Here is a 23,803-nt window from a genome sequence, read left to right as displayed (position 1 = left end):
CTACCGACACGTGCCAGGCATGTCCTACCCTTGAGATACATCACTGAGCAAAATAATAAGTTAAATAAAAATTAACAAGTAAAATCACCTCATATGTTGAAAGCATGTAAGTGCAGTGAACAGAGAAAAGAGATGAGTAGGATAAGTGGGATGAAGGGTGGAGGGATGGGTTCCCTGCAGTAGCAAACAGTCTCTCATTGAATATCTAATAACAAAGACTTGAAGGAACTGAGAAAATTGCCAGGTGTGTGCGTGGAATAATTAGAACACAGGCCCCAAAGCAGTAGTGTGCCTGGCTTCCCAAAGATTAGCAAGGGTAGCAGCAGAGCTGGGGTGGAGGGGAGTGTGTTAAATGGAGGGGGTCAGAGAGGTAACACTGGGATGGGGATGAGGACGGGGGAAAGGACATCGTGGTCTTGTTCTAGGACAACAATAATTCATTGTTTCAGACATTTTTGAGAGCAAAACGGGCAGTTTTGCTGTTGGCAAGGGCAGTAGCTATGGAGTGATACGAAGTGGTCAGAATCCGGATGTGAAGTCAGAGGTCTATAGGGTTCCCGCTATGAGGCAGAGAGAATGCATTTTTAATCAAGACTAATTACAAGATTTTTTGCTTGAGCAATGGGAAGTACGGAGCTTCCAACAATGGAAATAGAGACGGCGAAGACAAATCAGGTATTGTGAGGGAGGAGGGATCGAGGTGCCTGTTGGGCATCCAAGTGGCCATGGCGACTAGGCAGTTATCTGTGCTGATGGAAGGACCGAGGCCTGGGCCGGGGTCAGCGGCATGTGCGTGGGTTAACCGTGAGCTTGCCTGCGATCCCCAAGGGAGTGATGTGGTAGAGAAAGTGCCCAGTGGTAGAGGTCGGGGAGGAGAGAAGGAACCAGCAAAGACCCTGAGAAGGAGCTGCCTTCGAGGCAACAAGGAGACTGTGATGTAGCCAAAGGCTGGACACTGCAGCCTCCCGTACCCTTGGAGGTCACCGCTGACAGCCGAGCAGCCGGCCGAGCGCGTGGGAGAAGGCTCCAAGCGTGAGTACCCGCAGCTCGTGCAGTTCTCTGCAGCGGAGCCAGCCCCGGCCGTCAGCCAGCGGGAGCCCGGGGCATCCTGCGGGCCTTGAACGCCCGACTCGGTCGCTTCTGGAGTGTGTGCCGTCATGGTGCCCTCGGGGCGACAGAGGTCCCGGAGCCGGGCGGCCTGGTTAGCAAGGGCGACGGCCGTGTTTTCTCCTTCGTGTAGCGGGGATGCCAGGAGCCCACGCGGTGGCCGCTGACGGCTCGTTCCTGGACAAGGCTCAGCAGCCCGCGGGGTCAGCCCATGGCAGTGCTGTCGCTCGGGCGCCGCCTTGGACCGAGAGCGCGGGCGGGCGTCCTTCGGAAGGGCGCAGGAAGGGTTCGGTGACAGCCCTCCCCTCCTCCGGGGTCAGTGTCATTTCCGATAGGACGCGTTGCCTTCCCGATGAAGCGGCAGAGGGGCCGGGAGCCCGGGGGAGGCGGTCGGCCCGAGGCGCCCGCAGGCCCGTCCCCCATGCCAGGCCCAGAAGGGGACGGGCGTGTCGCCAGTCGCCCCCTCTACCCGACAAGCGCCTTCTCGAAGGCGGCTCCGCAAGCCCTCCCGCCCTGGCTCTCTGGGTTCTGGCTTCTCCGACTTCATCCCTAGCGGGCAGGCGACCGGATTCCCCACCTCGCCTGGCCTCGCGGCCCAGCTGCACCGGCCCAGCTCCTCCCTCTCCCAGCACCCGAGTTGACTCTCATAGACGGATGATCCGACACAGGAGCCCCTGCCCCAGGGGGACTTTTTCCTAAACTCAAGATTTCTATTAAAAAAAAAAAAAAGATTTTATCTATTCATGAGAGACACAGAGGCAGAGACACAGGCTGAGGGAGAAGCAGGTTCCCCACAGGCCCAACGTGGGACTCGATCTCGGGACCCGGGGTCACGGCCTGGGCCCAAGGCAGACGCTCCGCCCCAAGCCTCCCAGGGGGCCCTAAACTCCTTAGAGCTCTGAGGGTTTGCATGAGCTACTCTCCCTTGTCGCCCCGCGCTGGGTGCAGAACAGCCGCGTTGCCAGCAGAGCCGCTGCTGGGGTTGCACAGCCAGAGCCAACAGCACAGCCTGGGTCGGGGTGAGCTTCTCACCTCCAGATGCCACGTCGCGGTGCCTCCAACAGGGGACTTCGATCAGCCTCAGAGCTGTGCGCCCACTGTCTACACCGCGGCCCGGCTTCTCCCTCGGCCTCTGGGGCCTGGGCTTCCATGTAACCCCCGCTGCAGCCACTGCCCCCCCCAGGCCCCTACCTGAGCTGCAGGCCCCCCACTCCCCCGGGCGCAGCCTGAGCTGCAGCCCACCCCCCCAGGCCCTGGCCTGAGCTGCAGCCCACCCCCCCACCCCAGGCCACGGTGAGCTGCGGGTCCCCGGCCATCGGCGCAGGTGGCCGCGGCCTGAACTGTAGTTTTCCTGCACCTGACCGTGGTCCTCTACAGAAAGGAAGTGACTTAATCCTGTGTCTTCAAAACTCCCACTTCGGTATGAAAAGGCAGGGTGTCGTAGCTTTGGTTGTTTGTGTCACCCGGTTTGTATCAGGCCAGAGAAAATTCTGAGAAGAGGAAGGAGTAACTAGTGAGTGACTACACATCACTTTTGGTCCAAAAATCTGGAAACACATTGTAGCCATGGCTCTTTCCTCCTCAAGCTTATCTTCATGTTAAAAATGGGGAAGGGATTAACATTCTTTATTCTTAAGAAATTACTAGGCATCACTAGAGAATGCCTTACGGTGCACTGCGAGTTCCTCGGAAAATATCACCAGGAGTACTTGAAAGGTCCAGAAGAAAACATGGTTCTCCACTCGTTGTCCGGTTCCTCCTTTTCTTTCCAAACGTCTCAGCACTTGATACGTGCTGCACTGTGCTGTATATTTTGGTGATGTGAAAATCGGTCACCTGCGCATCTCCACAGAACACCAGATTTAGATTTGGGGACACCGTTAATGTGGGCTGGCCATAGGGAATGTGTTCTCAGCAAATGGACTCTGATTGGAGGGAGGCGGAAATGGGTGCAGCTAATGATAGATTAAAGTTTAGCGGGAGTACAGGGAAAGGATGCTGTTGATTGGGTAATTGTTAAAAGAGGCTGTGGCATTTCAGCTGGAAGCCCTGTTAGGATGCCACAGACTAGACTGGGCCAGAAAGGACGAGACTCAGAATAAAAATGAGTGAGAATGGCTCATCCTCATGTTCCGGAGTTGGGGTTAAAAAGACTTTATGATTCTACAGGATCGAGAGGACTGACGGAGATGCTCGGTGGGGAGTCTGCTTCTCCTTCTTGCTCAGCCCCTCCCCCTATTCATGCTCTTGTGCTCTGTCTCTCAAATAAATAAAGTCTTAAAAAAAAAAGACTCCTGGGAAAAGATGATGGTGTTTTGCATTGCACTCTAGAATGGGATGATGGGATTGGGGCAAGAGAAAAGGGAGTATTACAAGTGTGGTCGGGAGAGACAATGAGATTGTCAAACGTGAGATGCATGAAGAACTTAAACAGAAATGAGATCTCTCAAGAAAGATTTCTTTGAAAGATGTATATTTGCAACGTATTTGCTTGGAGGTGACGGGTAAAGCCAACGGAGCCAAAAGAATCCTCTCGTGAGCACGTAGAGCCGAGAGAGGGCCAGGAACAGCCTTGACGTACCCGACCACTCAGGGATGCCAAGAAGAGGTGCCTTAGAACGAGCAGTTGGAACCAGTAAAGAGTAAAAATCGTACATGTCCAGGAAGACAGATTTTGCAAGAAATGGTCAACCATGTCAAATAATTGAGAGCAGTGGACCAGACAGAGACCGAGTAGAAACCATTGAAGCTCAAGCTGACACGTTCAGCGCTGGCTGACCCTCTGGAGAGCGAGCGGCTTTGGAGTTTGGGGAACAGAGGCCTGCTGCGGAGGGGCCAAGACGTTCACAGGAGCTGGAAGCTGGGAATTTAGTTGGGGCTGTTGGGGAGGGCCAAAAAAATAAGGTTTACTGCAGTTTTCTTTTTTTTTTTCTTTAATTTGATATTTTGCAAAGGGGAGGAAGCTTGACCACAAAATAGTTTTCACCCATGATTCCTAATACCTGATATGCCTGTATTTATTTCTTTAGTGAATTCAAGAGCACCCTGGCTCCTGTTATCTAAAATATCACTCAAAATAACTGAGTAGCTTTTGAAGAAAATTAACCATGATGAAGGTGAAAAAAACCCTAAGAATGTTGTTTGTCCTTAAGAGATGGTTTTTGTGATTTTTAAATTTAAAGACTCTTTCCTAACTTTAAGGCCAATGATTTCTCTGACTTTATTTCACTTTGTTTTTCAGTACAGTTGATCCACACTGCTCCATTTGTTTCAGGTGAGCAACAGAGGGATTCAGCATCTCAGCACCTTACGCTCTGCTCACCCTAACTCTGGCCAACATCTGTCACCTTGGGTGCTGTTGGAATACCCCTGCCTATGTTCTCTGTGCTGCACCTTTTGTTCCCAGGACTTCTTCATTTTGAACCTGGAAGCCGGTATCTCCCAGCCCCTCACCCATTTTGCCTATCTTCTGCCTCCGCATCCCCTCTGGTAACCATGAGTTTGTTCTCTGTGTCAATCGATCTGATTATAAGCTCGTTTGGAAGCTGGTGTTAAAGAGGCTGATAATTTATATTGAAGTCTGTTCCACGTTAGCAGCTCTTCGAAAATACCCTGGATTGGGAGATAGCATTCTGTCTCTCACGGCTCTTCTGCGTTGCTGCACATAGAGTCATTGCTCTGCCCACTATAATGTGTATGGCGAAGCCTGGGAAACATATAATAGGAAATTATATATATATATAAATATATATATATATTTAATATATATTATACACACACACATATATAACAAAATCTGGGAAATATAGGAATTTGGAAAATACAATGCTATATGAAGCAAGATTAAGACACGTGTTATAAACTTAATTTCCAAATCTTAATTTCAAGAGGTAAACAGTGCACTGAAGTGCTATGTGATTCTGTTCAAGTTTTTTTCTCACCCTCTAAAATGATTTTTACAAAGCACTGCCTGTTTTTAAGTGGAAATCTAACATTTTTATTATAAGCTTAACTAATTGCAAAGGGATTCTAATACTTTAACATGTTTCAGGTGAAATTTAATGCCGTAGTGATTTGCTACTATTATCTTTTTTTAAAAAAAATGCATGAAATCTCTTTGTTCATAGCAAGAAATTTTATACTGTTGCTTTTTTCCTATTTCCATTGTACTTCCTCCTTAGAAATTTATCCTAATGTAATATATTCAGTGACACAGGTTGATTACATTTCTCTGCAGCACGATAAATATATATTAAAGTAATAGTTGATAAAACAATGAAATATAAATCTTAATAAAGTTAATACACATTTTCAATTTTATTAAAAATGGAGTTCTTCCCTTCTATTCCCTTTCACAATTATTTATATTCCCCAAATGAATGAGACCATATAATGTTTGTCCTTCTCCAATTGACTTATTTCACTCAGTATCATACCCTCCAGGTCCATCCACGTTGAAGCAAATGGTAGGTATTTGTCATTTCTAATGGCGGACTAATATTCCATTGTATACATAGAAAATATCAGAAAGGGAGACAGAACATGAGAGACTCCTAACTCTGGGAAGGAGTGGTGGAAGGGGAGGAGGGCGGGGGGGGGGGTGGGGGTGAATGGGTGACGGGCACCGAGGGGGGCACTTGACGGGATGAGCACTGGGTGTTATTCTGTATGTTGGCAAATTGAACACCAATAAAAAATAAATTTATTATTAAAAAAAAAACACTAATAGACCACTAAAAAAAATTGGAGTTCTTAGTGAGATAGGGTTTTTAGTTTTTTCTAAACTACCAATGGATAGATATAACTTATTCCTAATAAATCTAGCCTCAATTCTACTTCTATTTTTTATTTATGTGTGTATGACACATATGACATATATAAATATGTAGACACTGAAAAACTTGTAAACATACGCATGTAAATCAGAATTTTAAAACTTAGTTATAGCAGTGAAACAGTTCTTTAAACTCCTTTAAAGTTCATCATATGCCAAAAATCACTGTGATCTATGACCAAAATTATTTGTGATCTACCAGCTAATTGGTCCTTCTTCATGACTGTTGAAAGCAAACAATTTGAGACAATTTGACTCATATACAGACTTGTTAACTCAGCTGCTACAGTAATTCATTTTGTCATTTTCTGAGAAGTGTGCTGGAAAATGATTACTGACTCAAAGAGGAGTATAAAAATATTTGAAGTTCTTGTACAGATTGTAAAATAGCTTTTTAGGAAACTTGTACTTATTTATACTCCTATCAATGCAATTTTGTGATAATGTCTTCTCAGTGTCACCATTTTCTTTGACATTCATTGATTTCATGGGTGAAGAAATTATACTTTTCTGCTTTAGTTTAAATTTTGTGGTTGATTATGATTCTAATTATGTTTCATATGTTGTGAATTCACAAAATCAGGAAAGGTAGCTCCATAGTCTTTGTTCATTACAAAGATAGTTGTGTGTATATTGATATTTAACCTTACTTAGGATATTTAGATATAATATTTCTGTATTGAATGAGTATAAATGTGTGGTAAATACTTAATATCAATGCCATAGAAGGGCACCTGGCCCATGGTAAGTAATATGAATGTCATCGGCATTGGCATCATCATTATCACCAATGGAAGATGTTTTCCTTAGTTTGGCTTTAAATAATTTTATTTATTTATTTATTTATTTATTTATATTATTTTTTAGCTTTTTATTTTTTAATTTTTATTTATTTATGATAGTCACACACAGAGAGAGAGAGGCAGAGACACAGGCAGAGGGAGAAGCAGGCTCCATGCACTGGAAGCCTGACGTGGGACTCGATCCTAGGTCTCCAGGATCGCGCCCCGGGCCAAAGGCAGGCGCTAAACCGCTGTGCCACCCAGGGATCCCCAATAATTTGATTTTTCTTAAACATAAAACTTCTTTTTTTCCATTTTGTTTTATCTAGGTGTTCTCGAGTTCTTCTGAATGGGCGGGCATTATTTAATAAAGAAGGCTTCCTTAGAAACATAGACCATCCATCCTTAGGAAGATAGTGTTTAGAATAACGTTATTCTCACCATCTCATTTAACTTGTTGATTTGAATGTAGGAACTGCTAGAGATGAGAAATTCCCTTTCAGCCAATTTTCATTTAACTTGAGGTTTCCTGACTATCCGTTGTTTTCTACAAAGTTAGACAATATTTAAAACTGGGGCATCCTATGTCAAAAATATATCCAAATAAACTTGTGGGCCGAGGAGTGATAGTCAGATTTTAACCACTGCTGTGGCATGGACCCTGACCTGGCCAAATGGAATTTCACTGCAGATCTGGTTTTGCCCTGGACCAGTGTGTATCCACAGAAAATTGCACCCAACAAGGATTAGGAGGCATTTGAGTATTTGGAAACTGGAATATATATTTGAGATGTAAAAGTGGTTTCTTCATTTTTATACCAACATGTATTTAAGTACAAGGTTTATCTAAGTGCAATTTTTATGGAGCTTTCAGTTATTTGGTTAGGGAACAGAGGCAGCTAGTAATAAAGAATAAGGAAAATGAACTTCTCTAGATAAATACAATCACTAAGATTCCAGAGATATAGGGTTAGCGCATAAAAAATTAGCAAAACACACAAACACCAAAAAAACCTTTCAGTTTCAGGACATCTGATCATTCTGGAACGAGGATCCTTTGGCATCTGACCTCAGACTGTAAGAAGAACTTGCACATCTCTGAAAGGACGCATAGGTAGCCAATGACCTCCAAGGATGGTACGTACGACAATGAAGATTTGGGAGAAACGTTAGTTCAAGTTTAAAATGTAAAATGTATCATCCTTGGCCTGAACCTGATGAAGGAACTTAGCAGACGCTATGTAGATTGTTCCGTGAAGACAAACACCCAGTGATCTGTTGTGGCCAAAAGCAAACTGAGCAGTTGGGCTTATCCAGTACAAAAAACCCCAGCGGAGACTATAGTCCATGGAGCTGTGGTAGGACCAACCCTACGTGGCGTCTGGGTGCAGAAAATGTGACCATTGGTGCGACTGTGCTTTCCAAACTGTGCACACTATCTGGGACTATTAGCTCTGCTGGTGGCCGTGGTGATGATGCTGTTGCAGTGTGACCAGCGCACGTCTACACTGGGGTTTGCGGTGACGGCATCCTCCATGGAAAAGGTCATGATTCTCCAGCTCAAGAATATGAAGACCAAGGGGTGCAAGCATCACGAATCATCAGGCAGTGTGAACTGTGTCCTGGTGCACGTGGAGTGAGCAGTGAGAGCTGGAGGATGTAATGTGTCCATGAGGGAGACTGTCAGCACGTTCGCGCAGAGGCTGCTGCTTGTCACCCGGTGTCTGCAGCGTTCGATGCGGTGACTGGCAAATGGAAGGCGACCCGTGAAGGTCTGTGGCTCCTGGAGCCCTGGGGCTCATGCACACGAGATGTGGGGAGGATTCTGAAAAGGATTCACGGAAGGCAGGCGGGCTTGGCCGCAGCAGAGGCGTAATTCACTTCAAGAAGCTGGCGTCTTGGGGGATCCCTGGGTGGCGCAGCGGTTTGGTGCCTGCCTTTGGCCCAGGGCGCGATTCTGGAGACCTGAGATCGAGTCCCATGTCGGGCTCCTGGCATGGAGCCTGCTTCTCCCTCCTCCTATGTTTCTGCCTCTCTCTATGTCTACCATAAATAAATAAATAAATCTTTAAAAAAAAAAAGAAGAAGCTGGCATCTTTGCCAGGTTTAAAGCTGCCATCGGGGAAGATGCCCAGATGGGCCCTTCAGGCGGCCGCAGGACTCTGGGCCACGCGAGGGGAGGCTTTGTCCCGGGGTGGCCGTGTTCATGGTTTCCGTGCTCAGGGACAGGCAATGTGCTCAAGCATCAGCAAGATCCAGAGGATGTTAGTGGCGCCCCCTGGGTGCTGACTGCACCAGGCCATGCGCCGCGGGTTTTACACACATCGCTGTGTCAGCGTCGTGCCGCATCTGGGCGGCAGATACTTCTATCTCCTGTTTTCCTGGTGAGGAGCCTTCTCCCACCAGGTCAACTAAGGGGCTGCAGCAGGCTCACCGACCGCAGAGCACACCCCGCTCCCCACAGGCCCGCACGTCCACAAACCAACCCAGGAGGTAAAGCCCAAGCGCCGGGGACTGCGTGGCTTTGGGCATGGAGGGGGCCGTCCCCAGGAGACGGTGGGTGGCAGGCCACGACCGTGGGGCCCGGGGCTCCAAGGGCCCGCGTCATTGTCACCCTGTGACTCTACGTAGGGGTTGGTGCATCAGCCCCCACTAACGCAATGATGAAGCCCTGGTGATATTTCTAAGGTAGTAGTGCTGGGACTTCAGGTGCCTGGCTGGGGTTCAGAGACTCACGCGCCCAGGTCCGGGCCCGCGGCCTTCCTGCCCTGTCCACACGTTTCCTGGTGAGGAAGCGGCCCACGCCAGAGAAGCCCCACCCTGGACGTCCCCAGCCCGGCATCACCTTGTAACCCTGCTAGGCTGCCACCCCTTAAGCTTACCGCCGCAGAGGACTTGCCATCTGGGAGTCTGACCACGCGGCCTGACCAGCTCCCACGCCGGGGCCTGGAGGGCCATGTCTGGTTTCTTCGTCCAACAGGCAGACCGCAGAAAAAGGGCGTCCCAGCCCGAGGAGATGGTGAGGAGGCTGGGAGAAGGGACGTGGCAGGCAGGAGTGGAGTGGTGTGGGGAGCAGGGGGCAGGAGGGCAGAGGGCGCTGGGCACTCGGGGACCCTACTGAATCTCCAGTTTCCCGTCACCCAGGCTGTCGGTGGTGGGAGCCTTGCCACGCACGTCTCAGGGGACCAAGAGGTGACACTTGAGATGCACTTGGATGGAGTTTATCCTTAGGTTTTGGAATTTAGACCAACTATCCTCTCGTTAGTCTCCACACCAGATTGGGGTTGTATCTGGAACACCCTGATCCAGCTGTGGGGACTGAGCAGAGAGAGGGAAGGATGTTCAAAACCAGAGCAGTCGACGGGGAGCTGCAATCTTTTCTGTAGGTTGACACCTAATCAACCCTGTCTAGTCTGCCCGAGACATGCCGTCCTTCTTCGTTGTCAAAGTTGCTAAGTCCCTCTTCTGACGGCCACTCCAGGGGCTGCTCCAAGGTCCTTGGCTGGGCTGAGGCCACAGGACTTCTTTCCCATGGGAGCCAATGCCCTGGATCCAGCCAGGGGTCAGGGGCCTCAGAAGAGGAGGAGGACAGGCCAGTGACTCTTCCGTCCCCGACCTCCGATGCTGCCGGGTCTTGGGGACATCATGTTCTTTGTCTCATCCTTGACTGACACGTACCCCTTGGCTTCCAGGGACTTAGATTATCTTTTAATTCTGTGTTCCTGACCCCCGGCCACCTGAAAGCCGCCAGCCGGGCTCTCCGAGCCTGGGTAGCATCCGCTGGGCGTCCGCAGGATTCCGCCGCTGGACCATGGCAGGTGGGCCGCGTTCAGGTGCCGCTTGTCCGCGCCCCACCGACGCCCTGGAGGAGCCCGCGGAGGGCTTCCTGGCAGGTCCGTGTAGGGGGTGAGCGCACCTGCGGCTCCACGGGGGGCGGGGGCTGCAGCCCCGCGGGTCCAGCCGCTGTGGCCTCCTACCCTCCCGCGCGTGTCGCGTGTCATATTCCTGGTGACCGCGGATGACCCCCGGGAGCTGAGCTTCCCAGCGCAATGGCCCGGCCACTGCCCCTAGGCTACCCCCCCCCCCCTCGCACCTGCTTGCCCTTGGCTAACACACCTGGGCCGCACCGGCTCCGCCCTCTTCGCTGGCGCCGCAGGCCAGTGAGCTGGGTCTCGGGTGCAGACGACCCGGCCTGGCCCCCAGCCCTCGCGGCGCTGCCCTCGCTGCTCTCGCTGCCCCCGCTGCCCCCGCTGCCGCCTCCCTAACCTTCCCGGATGCTCTGCGGTCCCTGGAAAGGTGCCGAACTGACAGACGCGAAAGGAAAGGGGTGACAGCCGCACCTGTGGGCGCTTCCCCCGGAACGTGCTGCAGGGCCTGGCAGTCTGCACCTTCGCTACGAGGCCCTCGGCTCCCCGAAAGGTCCGCCCGCAGCCCGCGAGTGACTGAGGCCCGACCGAAGTCCCGCGTGCCCCGCCCACGCTGCTGCACGCCACACGGCCGTCGCTCGTTGCGTGGGGACGTGACAAGAAACACCGGAGAACCCTCCACCTTGTTCGTTTTCGTAACATCTGTTGTTCCGCAGCCAAGCGGCCCTGCGGCACCTGTGCCTCCTCGTGGTCTCCTTCCGCGGAGCTGTGCGCACGGCGCCGACGCACGACGACGCACGCATGCCCCCTCCGCCTCTGTCGGCCGCGCCGTCCTGCGTGGTCTCCTTCCGCGGAGCTGTGCGCACGGCCCCGACGCACGACGACGCACGCATGCCCCCTCCGTCCCTGTCGGCCGCGCCGTCCTGCGTGGTCTCCTTCCGCGGAGCTGCGTGCACGGCCCGACCCACGGAGACGCACAGAAGCCCTCCCCCCCTCGTCCCCCCTCGGCCGCGCCGTCCCGCGTGGTCTCCTTCCGGGAGCTGTGCGCACGGCCCGACGCACGAGGACGCACGGATGCCAGCCCCCTCGCCCCGCCCCCCCGCCCCCGGCCCGCGCCCCTGCTTTGCTGCTCTGTAGTCCCCCGCGCCGGCTGCGACCGAGCGTATGTCCTGTTCAGGAGCGTCTTCACTCTCCGTGTCGGGGCCTCGGCGCTGATGTCGACGCAGCATCACGACGGGAGGCGACAGGTGCGCCTAGCCCAGCCTTGCGCGGCCCGCGGTGGGTCCCTGCGGTCGGCAGCCGCTGCCCCCTGGGCCCTGCGCCTCTCCCCGCTGGTCGCCTCGCGTCCTCACGCCCTCGCCCTCCCCACATCATCACGGGAGTGAGGTGCTTTGAAGGGTAAATGTGATCAGGCTACTTCCCGGGGGGGGGTCCCCTCAGTGGGGTCCCCCCTCCCGTGGAACCCAGTCCGCGATCCCGGCTGCGGCCTTGGGACTCCCCAGGTGTCCGCCCTGACCCCCGGCCCAGCCGCCAGCTCCGGGGCGCCTCTCCCGCCTCCAGCGCGTGCGTCCCCGTAGGCAGCCCACCGTGCGCGTGTCGCGGTACCTGGACAAGCGCCTGGGCTCCTGCGTGGCCCCGGCCACCCCTCGTCCCCCCGCGGTGCTCCCCACGCCAGCCCGTCCTCGTGTTGAGGCTGAGCTACGGCTCCAAAGATGGACGCGAGAACGTTGCTTCGGACAACAGCAGCAACAACAAAGACTTTGCAGAGATGGGTAAGGATCTTGACGTGGGGAGATTCTCGGGGACCACCTGGCTTGGCCCTGATGCATCACAAGACTCTGCGAGAGGAGGCGGGAGACGGAAGCAAGTGGTAGAAGATGTGACAAGACAAGCAAGAGGTTGCAGTGACAAGGAAGGGGCCAGGAGCCAAAAATAGGCCCGAAGACTTCTCCCCGAACCTTCTAGAAGGAACATAGCCATGCTGGCACCTTGACTTTAAACTTCTGAGCTCCGGTGCTGTAAGAGAATGAACTCGTGTTGTCCTGTGCTACGAAGCTTATGGAAGTTAGAGTAGCACACCACACGCGCGACCTTCAAAGGCCTTCATAAGCCAGCCACACAAGCCATTCATTCCACGAATGATGGAGGACTCCTTAGGATGCTGCCCTTATGGCCTTTATATTAAAATAGAAGGAGACAGAATGTAAACAGTAAATGTGAGAATTGTAAATGCTGTGTACTTAGAGGAAAACAGGAACAGGAGAGGAATTGTAATTTTGAATAAGGTAGTCAACATGGGGACTCAGTGAGAAAATGAGTAACGGGAAGGGACTAGATGCATGGACACAGGGAAGGGCGTCCTCCAGGGAGGGAGACAGGCCAGTGCCAGAGCTGTGAAAAGAGAGACACCTGGTGTGTTTGCGGAACGCTGAGAAGCCAGTGTGGCTGAGACAAGGTGAGCCCGAGTGGGGAGTAGTAGGGTCGTGGGGTCAGAGAACAATAGCCGAGCCAATTATGTAAGCTATTTCCTGCATAAAGTGGGTTAGTCTTGAAGAGTTTTGAATAGAGCCGTAAGATGCACTGAAGGGGTATCTGGGTGGCCCAGCCTGTTGGGCGGCGGACTCTTGATTTCAGCTTAGGGTCTCAGCTCAGAACTCACAGTTGTGAGTTCAAGCCCTGCGTCAAGCTCCATGCTGGATGTGGAGACAACTTGTTAAAAAATGCACTGAGGGAGATTTTTGAAAGAATCCCTCTGTTGCTGTTTTGAAAATAAATCCGGAGTTGGGGTAGGGATGGCGATAAGAAGGATGAAAGGAGAGATATGAGAAGGCTGTTGTAACAACCCAGGCAAGAGATACTGTTGGCTCAGACCCAAATGGTGCCTGTGGGGTCAGTGAGCAGAGAGAAGATTCTAAATACGCTTTAAAAGGTGAGGCCAACAAGATTCCCTGCCAGAATGGATGTGGAAGTCCAACGCCAAAGTATTTTGTCTCGCGAAGGGGGAGTAGTAGGCTTAGCATGGATGGGGAAAGCTGAGTAAGTAGGACTGGGGCCAAAGATCAGGAGTTCAGCTTGGGGCTTGCTAAGTTTGGGTCCAATTAGACATCCAAGTGAGGAGCAGTTGGATATTAAAGTCTGTCCATCAAGAGAGTCTGGACAGTCGTTGACAGCGTCGATGGCATTTAAATGATCAAGCGAATGAGAGACATAGAGATGGAAGCAAGCCAGGGGCTACCCCATGCCAATGAGAGTACAAGAAATGAGGGGTGACTGGGAAGCCTAAGTCAGAAATACTGCAACATGTGTAGGAAAAAATAACAGTTTACCTTAGAAAATCAGGTGTCTATTGCTTTGGGTGGTGCAATTGGTTAAGCATCCGACTCTTGGTTTTGGCTCAGGTTGTGATCTCAGGGTCATGAGATCAAGCCCCACACAGTGCTCTGCACTCAGCTCGGAGTCTGCTTCAGATTCTCTCCCTTTCCCGTTGCCCCTCTCCCTCTCTAAAATAAAATAAATAAATCTTAAAAAAAGGAAAATTTTCTATTTTTACATGGAGGAAAATATTTTCTGTAAAAAAATCCACATTTTTACCTCAAATTTTCCAGATTTTCTTCTTTTCTTAGTTAACTCTAACAAAATGCAATATAATGAGTCTAAGTATCAGTATTTGCATTTGTTTTTCTTGTACTTAGAGCAGCAGTATCATTTTCCAGAGCCCCATAAATCTCCACACATTGTCACTGAAGATATCTCTTCCTTAAGAAGTGAAGAATTGGGGGCACCTGGCTGGCTCAGTCAGTAGAGCATGTGGCTTTTGATCTGGGTTTGAGCCCTTTGGTTGTAGAGCTTACTTTTAAAAAAGGGGTGAAAAATCAATATGGTGACTAGAAACAATAATTTTTCGGGTTAGAAAATGGGATTCCCAAGCACATGTGTTGTAGTCTCCTCCCTCAGCTGACAGGTTGTCCTACTCTGCTCTTTTTGCTGGAATTGGATGACAGACTTAACAGGCATTTGCCCCGTTGTGTTTTTTGAAATCCTTTCATATATGATCTCATTTATTCCTTACAATAGTCTTAGGAAGCAGATAATGTTATTCTCATTTACAGATAAGGAAACTCAAGGAGGAAAAGCAATTTATTCATAGTCACTAGCAAATTTTGGACTTGACTCAAACTTAGAACCCCTACTCATTTCCTAGTTAATTAGGATGCACAAGAACCTTTAAATTATTAAGTTTTTTTTTATTTTTTTAAATATCACTTCAGGGTTAGAAAGAAGGTAAAGAACATTTTCTGGGCTTATTATAAATGGTTTACTAGCTATTAGGCTGTGTAAGGTTGTATAAAATCTAAAGAAAATGGAGGTATTATAAATTTCTCATAAGAAATTGCTCTTTCTTAGTTCTTGTGTGCTTCTTTCTTGCAAAAATTACTTAACCTATAGGGCCTAACTCTTCTTTGATTGTTCCAAAGCTGCCTTGAGATTGGTCCTAATCAGAAAGCACCATGTAATGGCCATCGAAGACTGGTTATGTGCCCTGGCTTACTAAAATGAGGCTGGCAATCATCCCCATTTTTCCATTTTATCTGAACGTTCCTGGCACTCTTCTCTCTCCTGTTTTCTGAAGTCAGTACCATGTGACTGTGAATTGAAAAGCAGTATCTTAGGAATTCTCGGATAGATTATACTAGTACTTTGAGAAGGAGAATAAGCGTACTGGAAGTGGGTGATACCATTATTGTTGTAAACAAGTTAGCATGGGGGTTGATTATTTGCTGCCATTGATGAAAAGTTTGGCTTTAGGAGGATGAAGAGACTGCCTTAGAGTATTGAAAGAAAGGGGAGGCTCTGGGGAGTAAAAGGGACAGACAGATAAAGGAGGCCTGATGGCTGGGAACCCAATATATGGAAAGGTAAAGAGTGACTCCAGAAGGTGGTGGGGATATGGAAATTATGCTTATCAGTAAGATAAATGCATGAGTGGAGATGAACTACTATACCCCACGTGACAGCATCTAGGGATATTTAGTTAGATGCTTCCATGTGAAAGGAACAAGACGTCAGAGTTTGGTGACCATGTGACTCAGGAATAACCATTAAAGAGAACAATTTGGTAGCAGTTAGCTGGGGGGGGGGGGGCACTTGGAAACTCAGAGAGCTAAGATGGAAGGTTTTCTGACTCCTGTTCTGACGTCCACTGCCCAAATATATAGCGTTATATCCAGGGTATGTGTTTTCAGAGATACCATTGCTTTAGGATAATCAATGTGCCCAACCTAAATAAAGTAGTATATTCTTGAAAGCACTAAATGGACACTTTAGGACACTTTCAGTCACCAAGGAGCCTATACCACTTTTATTGTTTTTCTTAGGTTTATCTATGACTGAAAATAATAGAAAACTGAGATTTGCTCAGGTTAGGCTGGAAGGTAGTGGAAGAACATAATAGTAGGCTATTCTAATTTCTATTAAAAGTGTACTCGAAGGGGCAGGGAACCAAACTTTTAAGAAGCTTTAAATCTAATATTTGGGAGAACACTGATTTAGGAATCAGAAGGCAGCTTACTACTCATCATTAGTTCGATGATTATGCTGAGCAAGTCATTGATTTTATTTTTTCCATCTGTAAAATGTGGCTAATAAGCCTAGGTCGACGAGTGCACGCATTCAACAGACGTTTCTTGGGCAGCTACCCGATGCCGGGCCCACACTCGCCTCTAGTGGTGCGCAGCAGTCTCTGCCCACACAGACTTCAGGGCTGGCTGAAGGTTGGCACTGTTGTCAAGAGTAAACAGGTTTACGAGAGGCCTGTTGGACGCCCCTGCACGCGGTAGAGCACCAGGTGAGTGTGAGGTAGTAGTATTTCTGTCCATGAGCACTCACTGGGCCCCGACTGTGGCGGGCCCTGCACACAGCAGAGTGTTAAGCCGTTGCACACGATCTGTAGTCTTACTCTGCTTCTAATTTTTCTTTCTGTGAAGTGTTTGTGTTTCTAGGCATAACTTCCTTGAAAACAAAGACATGCTAACAAGCAATTAGAATTTCACACCCACACCGTGCCCTATTATTCATTAGCTTTTCTTTCTTTTTCTATTATTTTGAAAATACTGGAGCTGAAGGAGAGGAACTGCCAGGAGGAAGTGCCAGGCAGGCACTGCAGCTGCCACGTGCAGAAGGGCAGAAGTGCACAAGCCACACGCAACTGTGGGTAGATTTTGAAGGTACAACAAATAGGGTTTTCTGATGGGCTGAATACGAAGTGGGGGAGAAACAGAAAGATTTAAGAATGGCTCCAGAGATTTTTGGCTTGGAATCTGGGAGGATGTGTTTGCTATCGTTTAACACAGGGAAGCCTTCAGGGAGAGAAGGTTGGGAATAGATTGGTAGAAATCCTGTTTGAGTCTGGAATATGCTATGTTGGAGACGTCCGTGATCTTCCAGGTGGAGATAGTACTTAGGCAGTGAAGACCTGCGAATCTGAAATTCGGAAGAGAGGTCTGGGTTGAGGGTGAATGTGAGTCACCAGCATCTGTACAGCCAGGAGGCGGAGTGTGATCACCCAGGGGACAGGAAAGCATTGAGAAGACAGGAGAGCCAAAGACAGGCCCAGAGCGCTCCCGCTTTTAGGAAGCCAAGGAGAAGAGAAAGGGAGACACAGGAAGGAAATCCAGAGGGAGGCTCCCTACAGCAGGACGGAGACGTCTGTCGACGGTGATACCCTGTCACGTCACCTACCAAATGCTGTTGACAGGAGGGACTGACAGTTGATCATCGAACTTCAACTTTTGGACAGGGAGCTCTTAGGTGATCCTGGTGCAGGGGATGCAGTGGGATGGCAGGGAGGGCGCAGCTCTACGGGGAAGCGGGGAAGCGCTGGAGGTGCGTGGAAACACTCCTGGGGCCTGGGGGCACCGCTGGGAGGAGAAGCCCTGGCCAGCGAAGTCTTTGGTTTTAGACACGTGAGAAGTAACAAAGGAAATGACCCAGGGGAGGGAAACGGAAGCCCCAGGTGGAGAGAATCATGGGCAGTGTATTCCCGGGCAATGACGGGAGAAATGATGTGGGGGCCAGGAGAGGAGGCCGCGAGCTCCTGGGGAGGAGGAGGGAGAGGGGGGACCTGTGCACCTGCAGCTGCACCAGGTGGGACGCCTCCCCTTGGGCCCTTGAGCAGGAGAGAAAGGTGAAGAGCCTCGTGGCTGGAGGTGAGGTGAATTGGGGGCCGACGGGAATCTAATGGGCAGGAAAGTGAAGCTTGTGTTTGTAGCATTGCCAAGGCCAAGGCCAAGGCTCAGTGCAGATCCTGTGGAGACTGGAGGAGCCAGGTGCTGTTCCATGCTCCCGAATGAATGAATTTCAAGTAGAGAAACACAGCTGCGCTCTGCACCTTTGGTGGCTGCTGGTGAAACCGAACCCCGGCAGGCATTTCTGCTCTTGGACAAAAGTCCACCGGTTGCTCCATATTTTATGCTTAGATTTTAATTTTTCAGACAAATTACTCTTTCTTTTTAGCCGAGATTAAAGATACTTGACACAACCACGAGGAGACCTATATGCACCTCCACGTTTATTGCAGGATGCTGTGCAATAGCCGAGATTCGGGAGGAACTGACGTGCCCGTGAGTGGAAGGATGGATGAAGATGTGGTGTAGACACACCACGGACTATCACCAGGCATAAAAAAGAATGAACTCTTGCTATTTGTGACAACATAAATGGCCCTAGAGAAAGACAAATCCCGTATTAGTTCACATACATGTGAAATCTAAAACAAATGTAAAGACAAGACAGAAACAGACTCCAAAGACATAGGCAACAAACTGTTGGCCGCCCAAGTGGAGAAGAGTTGGGAGGCAGGCAAAGTAGGTGAAGCAGATGAAGAGGTACAAAGTTCCAGTTATAAAATCAATAAGTCGTGGGGATGTGATGTTAGAGCCAGGGGAATACAGTCAATAACACGCTAATAACTTTGTGTGGCGACAGATGGTAACTAGACTTACTGTGGGGCTCCCTCTGTAATGTATACAAATATCAAGTCACGATGATGTACACCTGAGGCTAAACAAAAGTTACCCACGACTATGGGAATAATTAGAGCATCTTTTTATTTGGGCCAAGGAGATAAAGGCTGCGAGGGGAATCAGATCAGATACAATCGGGGTATTTCTTCAGAACCTCTAGCTGTAATGTCTTACTTACCTACGGGCTATTAGAGTCTTACTGTGCATTTCTTTTATTTATAGTCATCACGGGAAGTCAATTTGTCACTCCTCCGGTCAGCCAGTGGAAGATTACATAAGGAGCGCCGGCTTGCTGTGTGCTGGCCAAGAGATGGATTATCGTGTCAAAATCAGGCTACCGCGGTTGTGATGCTGTCCAGTGCAATTCAGAAATTCCTGACTGACCTTCACATTACAAACAGATTTCTGCTGTTTCTCAGCATGATTTTCCAGGACTTTCACTAACTTGGCAATTTGCACTATTGATCAAGTCAGAGTTCTAGTCAAGTATGTGCTACAAAATACCAAGTTGTGGGTTTTTTTTTTAAAGGTCAACGAACAAGTTGTACCTTAGTACATTTCATACAGAAATTGAAGTGATTCTTCTTACTTACCTGCCTTAGGTGTGTCTAAGATGGGCAAGGATGTAGGGCAACTCGGGAGTGAGGAAGGTAGGAGTCGTCGGGGCCCAGCATTCAATGGGTTTAAACCAGTGATCACCGTTTACTGAGAGTAGCCGATGGACGCGAGGATGTTGTTAGGAAGGAGGTTGGGCATGTGGGGCAGAAATGCCCCTGGTGAGGCAGCTCTTCTTTCCATAAAGCACTGAGGTCCCCCTCTGCTCCCTCCCACAGAGGGATTGTATCAGTCAGTGTCCAACAGGAAACAGAAAATACCAAAAAATTGAATAAAGTTCAACATAAAAAAGTAACGGGATTTCAGTCATGGGGGATTGGCAAATGCAAGCCAAAAGAATTTAGACAAACACAAGACTAGTGATATAGGCGGAGCCATCAGCCCTGGCCCTGAAGTGGAGATGCGGACCCTCCAGGAGAGGGCCCAGCAGAGGCTCACTGGGTATGCGAGGTGCACAAAATATTCCCCTGGAGTGCTGGGAGATGCCATCCTCATGGAGGTGCCTCGGGACTCTGCAGATTGCAGTGGTCTGGGAAGGCTGGTTGAGGGGAGAAGCCATGTCCACCAGCCCTCTTCTCTGAAGTCTACCCCGGGGGTGTGTGGAGGGGAACTGTTTACGGAGAGGTGCTAAGCAGTGGCTCCCCCTGGGACACTGCTCCAGGGGAGGGGGTGCTGAGAGTCCAGTCCCAGTGAGAGACACTATCATGGACGCTCCTGAAAGGGGTGTGCGGGGCAAGCTGCCATAAATAGGGGTCACGTGCTGCTGGCCGAGAGGCGTTGCTGAGAAAATCGCACACTCTGCAGGGGCCCTACAAGCTCAGTACTGCAGGCCAGGCAGAGAGACCTCTCACTCATCCGAGATCCCTCTCGGCCATCAGATGTTGGGCCAACTGGCAATGGAGAGAGATTTGCAGAACTTAGCTCTGTTATTGCAGAGCATGGAAGAACACGTGGATTTGGAGCTGAGAGGTAATAAATCGATAACTCACATTGTGCTCTAGATGTCTCCCTATCACCTCTCATTCTCTGAATGAGGGAGACCCTGTGCTCCTTGCTTTCTGGAGAAAATCCTATTTAGACTAAAAACATTTGCTGCAAGGTGCCCTCTCTTGTGCTTCGAGCCTACTATGAGATTCAAAGTCTCTTAATGAAGAAAAAGACTTAGTGTACAGCCCACCATGCCCTGCACATAAAACAATTACAGCTCGGTGCCAGGTGTCATTACTTTGGACAAGCCCTCACAACAATGCCTGGAGACTGATCTGAGGCTCTTGTAGAGAGCGGCAAGAAAGCAATTTAGAAAAGCAATAATAAAATGGATGGTGGCAGCCAAAGTCTATTCACAGGGAATTACCTTAAATATACTTGCCATTTTAGCTTTCTGGAGTGTTTCCTTTGTAATTACATGGAGGCCTCTCAGGGACTCTAGTTTCTTTATCAGCTCCTTCAAATTACATCTGAGAAGATGAGGCGGATAGTTATTTAGGTCAGCACAGTTTTCGTATTTATTTGTCTTCTGCGTATATTTCTTAACAAACAACACAAAAGAAAAAGGCACTCAGCGTTGACACAGAAAACCTGAAATCTAGCCTTTTTAAGAGTACTCTCGGCAATTGGAATCAAACCAGAACCTGTACTTCTTCATCTACTTGAGGAAGAGACCACTTCTTTGGCAGATGTGGTGGATTTGCTGGGTCGTCATTTTCTGAGCTGAAGAGCCTCCTCTCTGTGCTCCCGCCCCAGTATATTCACATGCCCGCAGGACAGGGCTTGACAGTAGTTACCACCCCAATAAGAAACCTGCATGGGCAGATGTTGGCTACAGCAGGAGGCCCCATGGCTCAGGCACCAGGTAACACCATGCCCCGGGAGGGCTCGGTAGGGGGCTGTCAGAACTGGAGCTGCTCGAGCCATGTGAATTGGGATCCTCTGGTCTGCACACGATGATTGACTTATTCGGCCCCTTTGCTTGCACTACTTACTCCTGAAGAGGATGACGAAGATAACCCAGAACGATGGCAGAAGAAGTAATTTCCTTTCTGCTTAGAAGAGAATTTGACTGGCATCTTTCAAACATGAACGAGAACCCATAAGGGAGTCGTGCAAAAATAATCAGCACATAGCAATGGACAAATGGTGGTCTTTAGCACTGAAAAGCATGATAAATTTTAATTTATATATAGATTCTATGAAAAAAGGCAATCAAAATGAAGAAAACAACAATGACAAAAAATGACGACCCTGTTGCCAGTTAATAGTAATTTTATTTTCTGATGTTTGTGGCTTTGTGAGCATTCTTTAAACCTGTAATGATTTCTTTTCTCATTCTGAAACAACAAATTTTCCTTATATGAATAAATGAATGTGAAATGAAAAGGAAATGAAAGGAAAGCGTGGAAGAGGGAAGGTTTTGGAGACATGGAAGGGACATCCACAGGAGTAAAGACAACAAAAAGAGGATTCTGGTAGGTTTTATAGCTATTTTTTTATTTAGAGCAATTATGTAATGGGAACTTTGACTAATTCTAGAGTTTAAATGTACACACAGGAGACCTTAAAGTCTCGAGAAAAAAAAAATCATTGCATAAAAAAATGAAGTCTTTAGCACCTGTTCAACTCATCTCTAGGGAGATAATTCATTTAACAGAAACTGTAGTCTCAGATATCCAGCAGGATAACGCTAATCCTCAAGAGCTTTTGAGTGATGAGTAATCGAGTAATCTGATACTGTATCCTTTATCACATTTTATTTTGCTACGAATTAGAGTGTGCTGATTTTTAAAAAGCTTACTGTATGCAAGACTCGAAATTATTATTACTATTATTATTTAGCAGGATGTGTTCAGGGACTAAGAATCAGCTGAGTTATTTTTAAAATTGCCTGGTACACATAGTCCCCGGCTGGTAGTGACCAAAGTCCATTACTATCGGACAGTCATACAATAGACCATTGTATTTATGTTTCCCTAGACTCAAGGCTACACAGGAAGAGTTTTCTGCCTTAGGAGCCGTGTCTCTCCGATCCTTGACTTTTCCATAACTGTTTGCTCTCCCTAGCTACCTCTGATAGTTGTTTGTTCAAGTCCCGCTGTGATATCATTACATGTTCCATGAAACTCGATCCCTTAGCAGAGTTGGTTATAGCACACCCTGTACCAGGAGAGGACGCAGAATCAGAAATGGACTGGCTCAGCTTCTCCTGCTGCATGAGCTGCTCCCCCAAAGGGAGGTAGGCTCACTGGGAGCCTGTAATAATCCAGGCCCCCAGGCTACTACTTCATAAATTACTATTTCTTCATGGTAAGCTTTTCTCTTCAGTTGCAATTTTCTCGGCTACTAGTGGTGACTACTTTTAATAACCAAAAAAAAGTAAATAAATAAATAAATAAAAGAGAGAGAGAGAAAGTGGGGCAATGACAGGGAAATAATAGAAGCAGGATCCAGAGCTTGAAATAATTTTAGGACAGCATTGCTGACTGTAAAACATGGTCTACTGAGTGGAGTAATGTTAGATGTTTTATCCATCCATCCATCTGTTCACCCAGATGGCAGAATGAATATTCTAAAAAAAAAAAAAAAACCTCCATGGATATTATGTAGAGAAGGTTGTAAGATTAAATGTAAAAAGAATACATATAAACCTGAAATTTAGCTATGAAAGATGGATCCTACAAGTGCAGTATAGAGGGGCCGGCCTTTGAGTGCTGTGTACCTGTGTAAAAACTGCACTAAGTGCTTAAAATGTCAACATCAGCTAAATAGCTGCTAAAAATCTTTGCATCGTGTAAACGGAATTAGAATGTCTATCTCGGTGGTTGAGAGTCCTGTTTTCCTTGATTATGTTTCCTCCCATCAGGCCATTTGGTTCTGCACACCATGATTAAGAGGAGCACTGGACGTTGGAACGCTTGGGCTGAAAGTGGTCGGGGTGCTGGTGGAGTGGGGTCCTAGGGGCTGCCGATGACCACCTTTCCAGGCACTTTGCTGCAATTTGGAGACTATAGTCAACGCACGCAGAGAACCGATGCGGTTTGTCGGAATTTGAAGCAACTTCATCCAGAATCCATACTGTTCCAGGCGGGTGCTTAGCATTTCAAATATTATCAGAGTCTTCACCAGAAGGATTATTAGTTTAAGCGACGTTAGAGACAATTTCTTAATTGGCAAAATGAGTCATGTTCCAGGTAGATGTGTTTGCTTAGGAACATTGTGCAGGGACAAAGTGCAAGACTCCGGGCGGCCCAGGAAACTTCTGCGGTCATCGCAGTGTTGGAAGCCTGTGACCCATCAGTCTTGGGGAAGCCCACCCACCGCCCCGCTCATGGGGGTCCAGTTGTCTCACGTGACTGAGTCTAGGTACTTCTGCCATGAAAATATTGTCTCTAAGTTGCAGCAAGCTTTTCGTGTAGGAGCCGTAAGCAGAGACCACAAGCACGTAACTACTTTTGTACTTGGTTGTTAGCAAACGTCTGCCGCCTTCTTTGTGGGGAGGCTGGGGAGCAGAATTTGGTTCAAGACTTGCTTTCTTGTGCTGGGCCGTCTCCCCTCGAGGTTACATGCGTGTGGTGAGCACATGCT

At 48.6% G+C, this 23,803-nt stretch overlaps 1 long non-coding RNA gene across 1 annotated transcript in view; it reads left to right on the top strand.

Annotated features, from left to right (window-relative positions):
* Positions 1-12,294: 12,294 nt before the first annotated feature.
* The window catches only part of LOC144316951 (uncharacterized), a 62,074-nt gene continuing 50,565 nt past the window's right edge, over positions 12,295-23,803 (top strand). The window contains exons 1-5 of the long non-coding RNA XR_013382776.1: positions 12,295-13,044; positions 16,237-16,434; positions 16,706-16,813; positions 18,166-18,472; positions 18,833-22,525. This is a non-coding gene — a long non-coding RNA (uncharacterized LOC144316951). The remainder of the gene's footprint in view (positions 13,045-16,236; positions 16,435-16,705; positions 16,814-18,165; positions 18,473-18,832; positions 22,526-23,803) is intronic.

The sequence above is a fragment of the Canis aureus genome, chromosome 1, assembly GCF_053574225.1.
Source record: "Canis aureus isolate CA01 chromosome 1, VMU_Caureus_v.1.0, whole genome shotgun sequence".
Lineage (NCBI taxonomy): Eukaryota > Metazoa > Chordata > Mammalia > Carnivora > Canidae > Canis > Canis aureus.
Note: the sequence above shows the minus strand (reverse complement) of the source record. Positions and strands in the feature narration are given on the sequence as shown.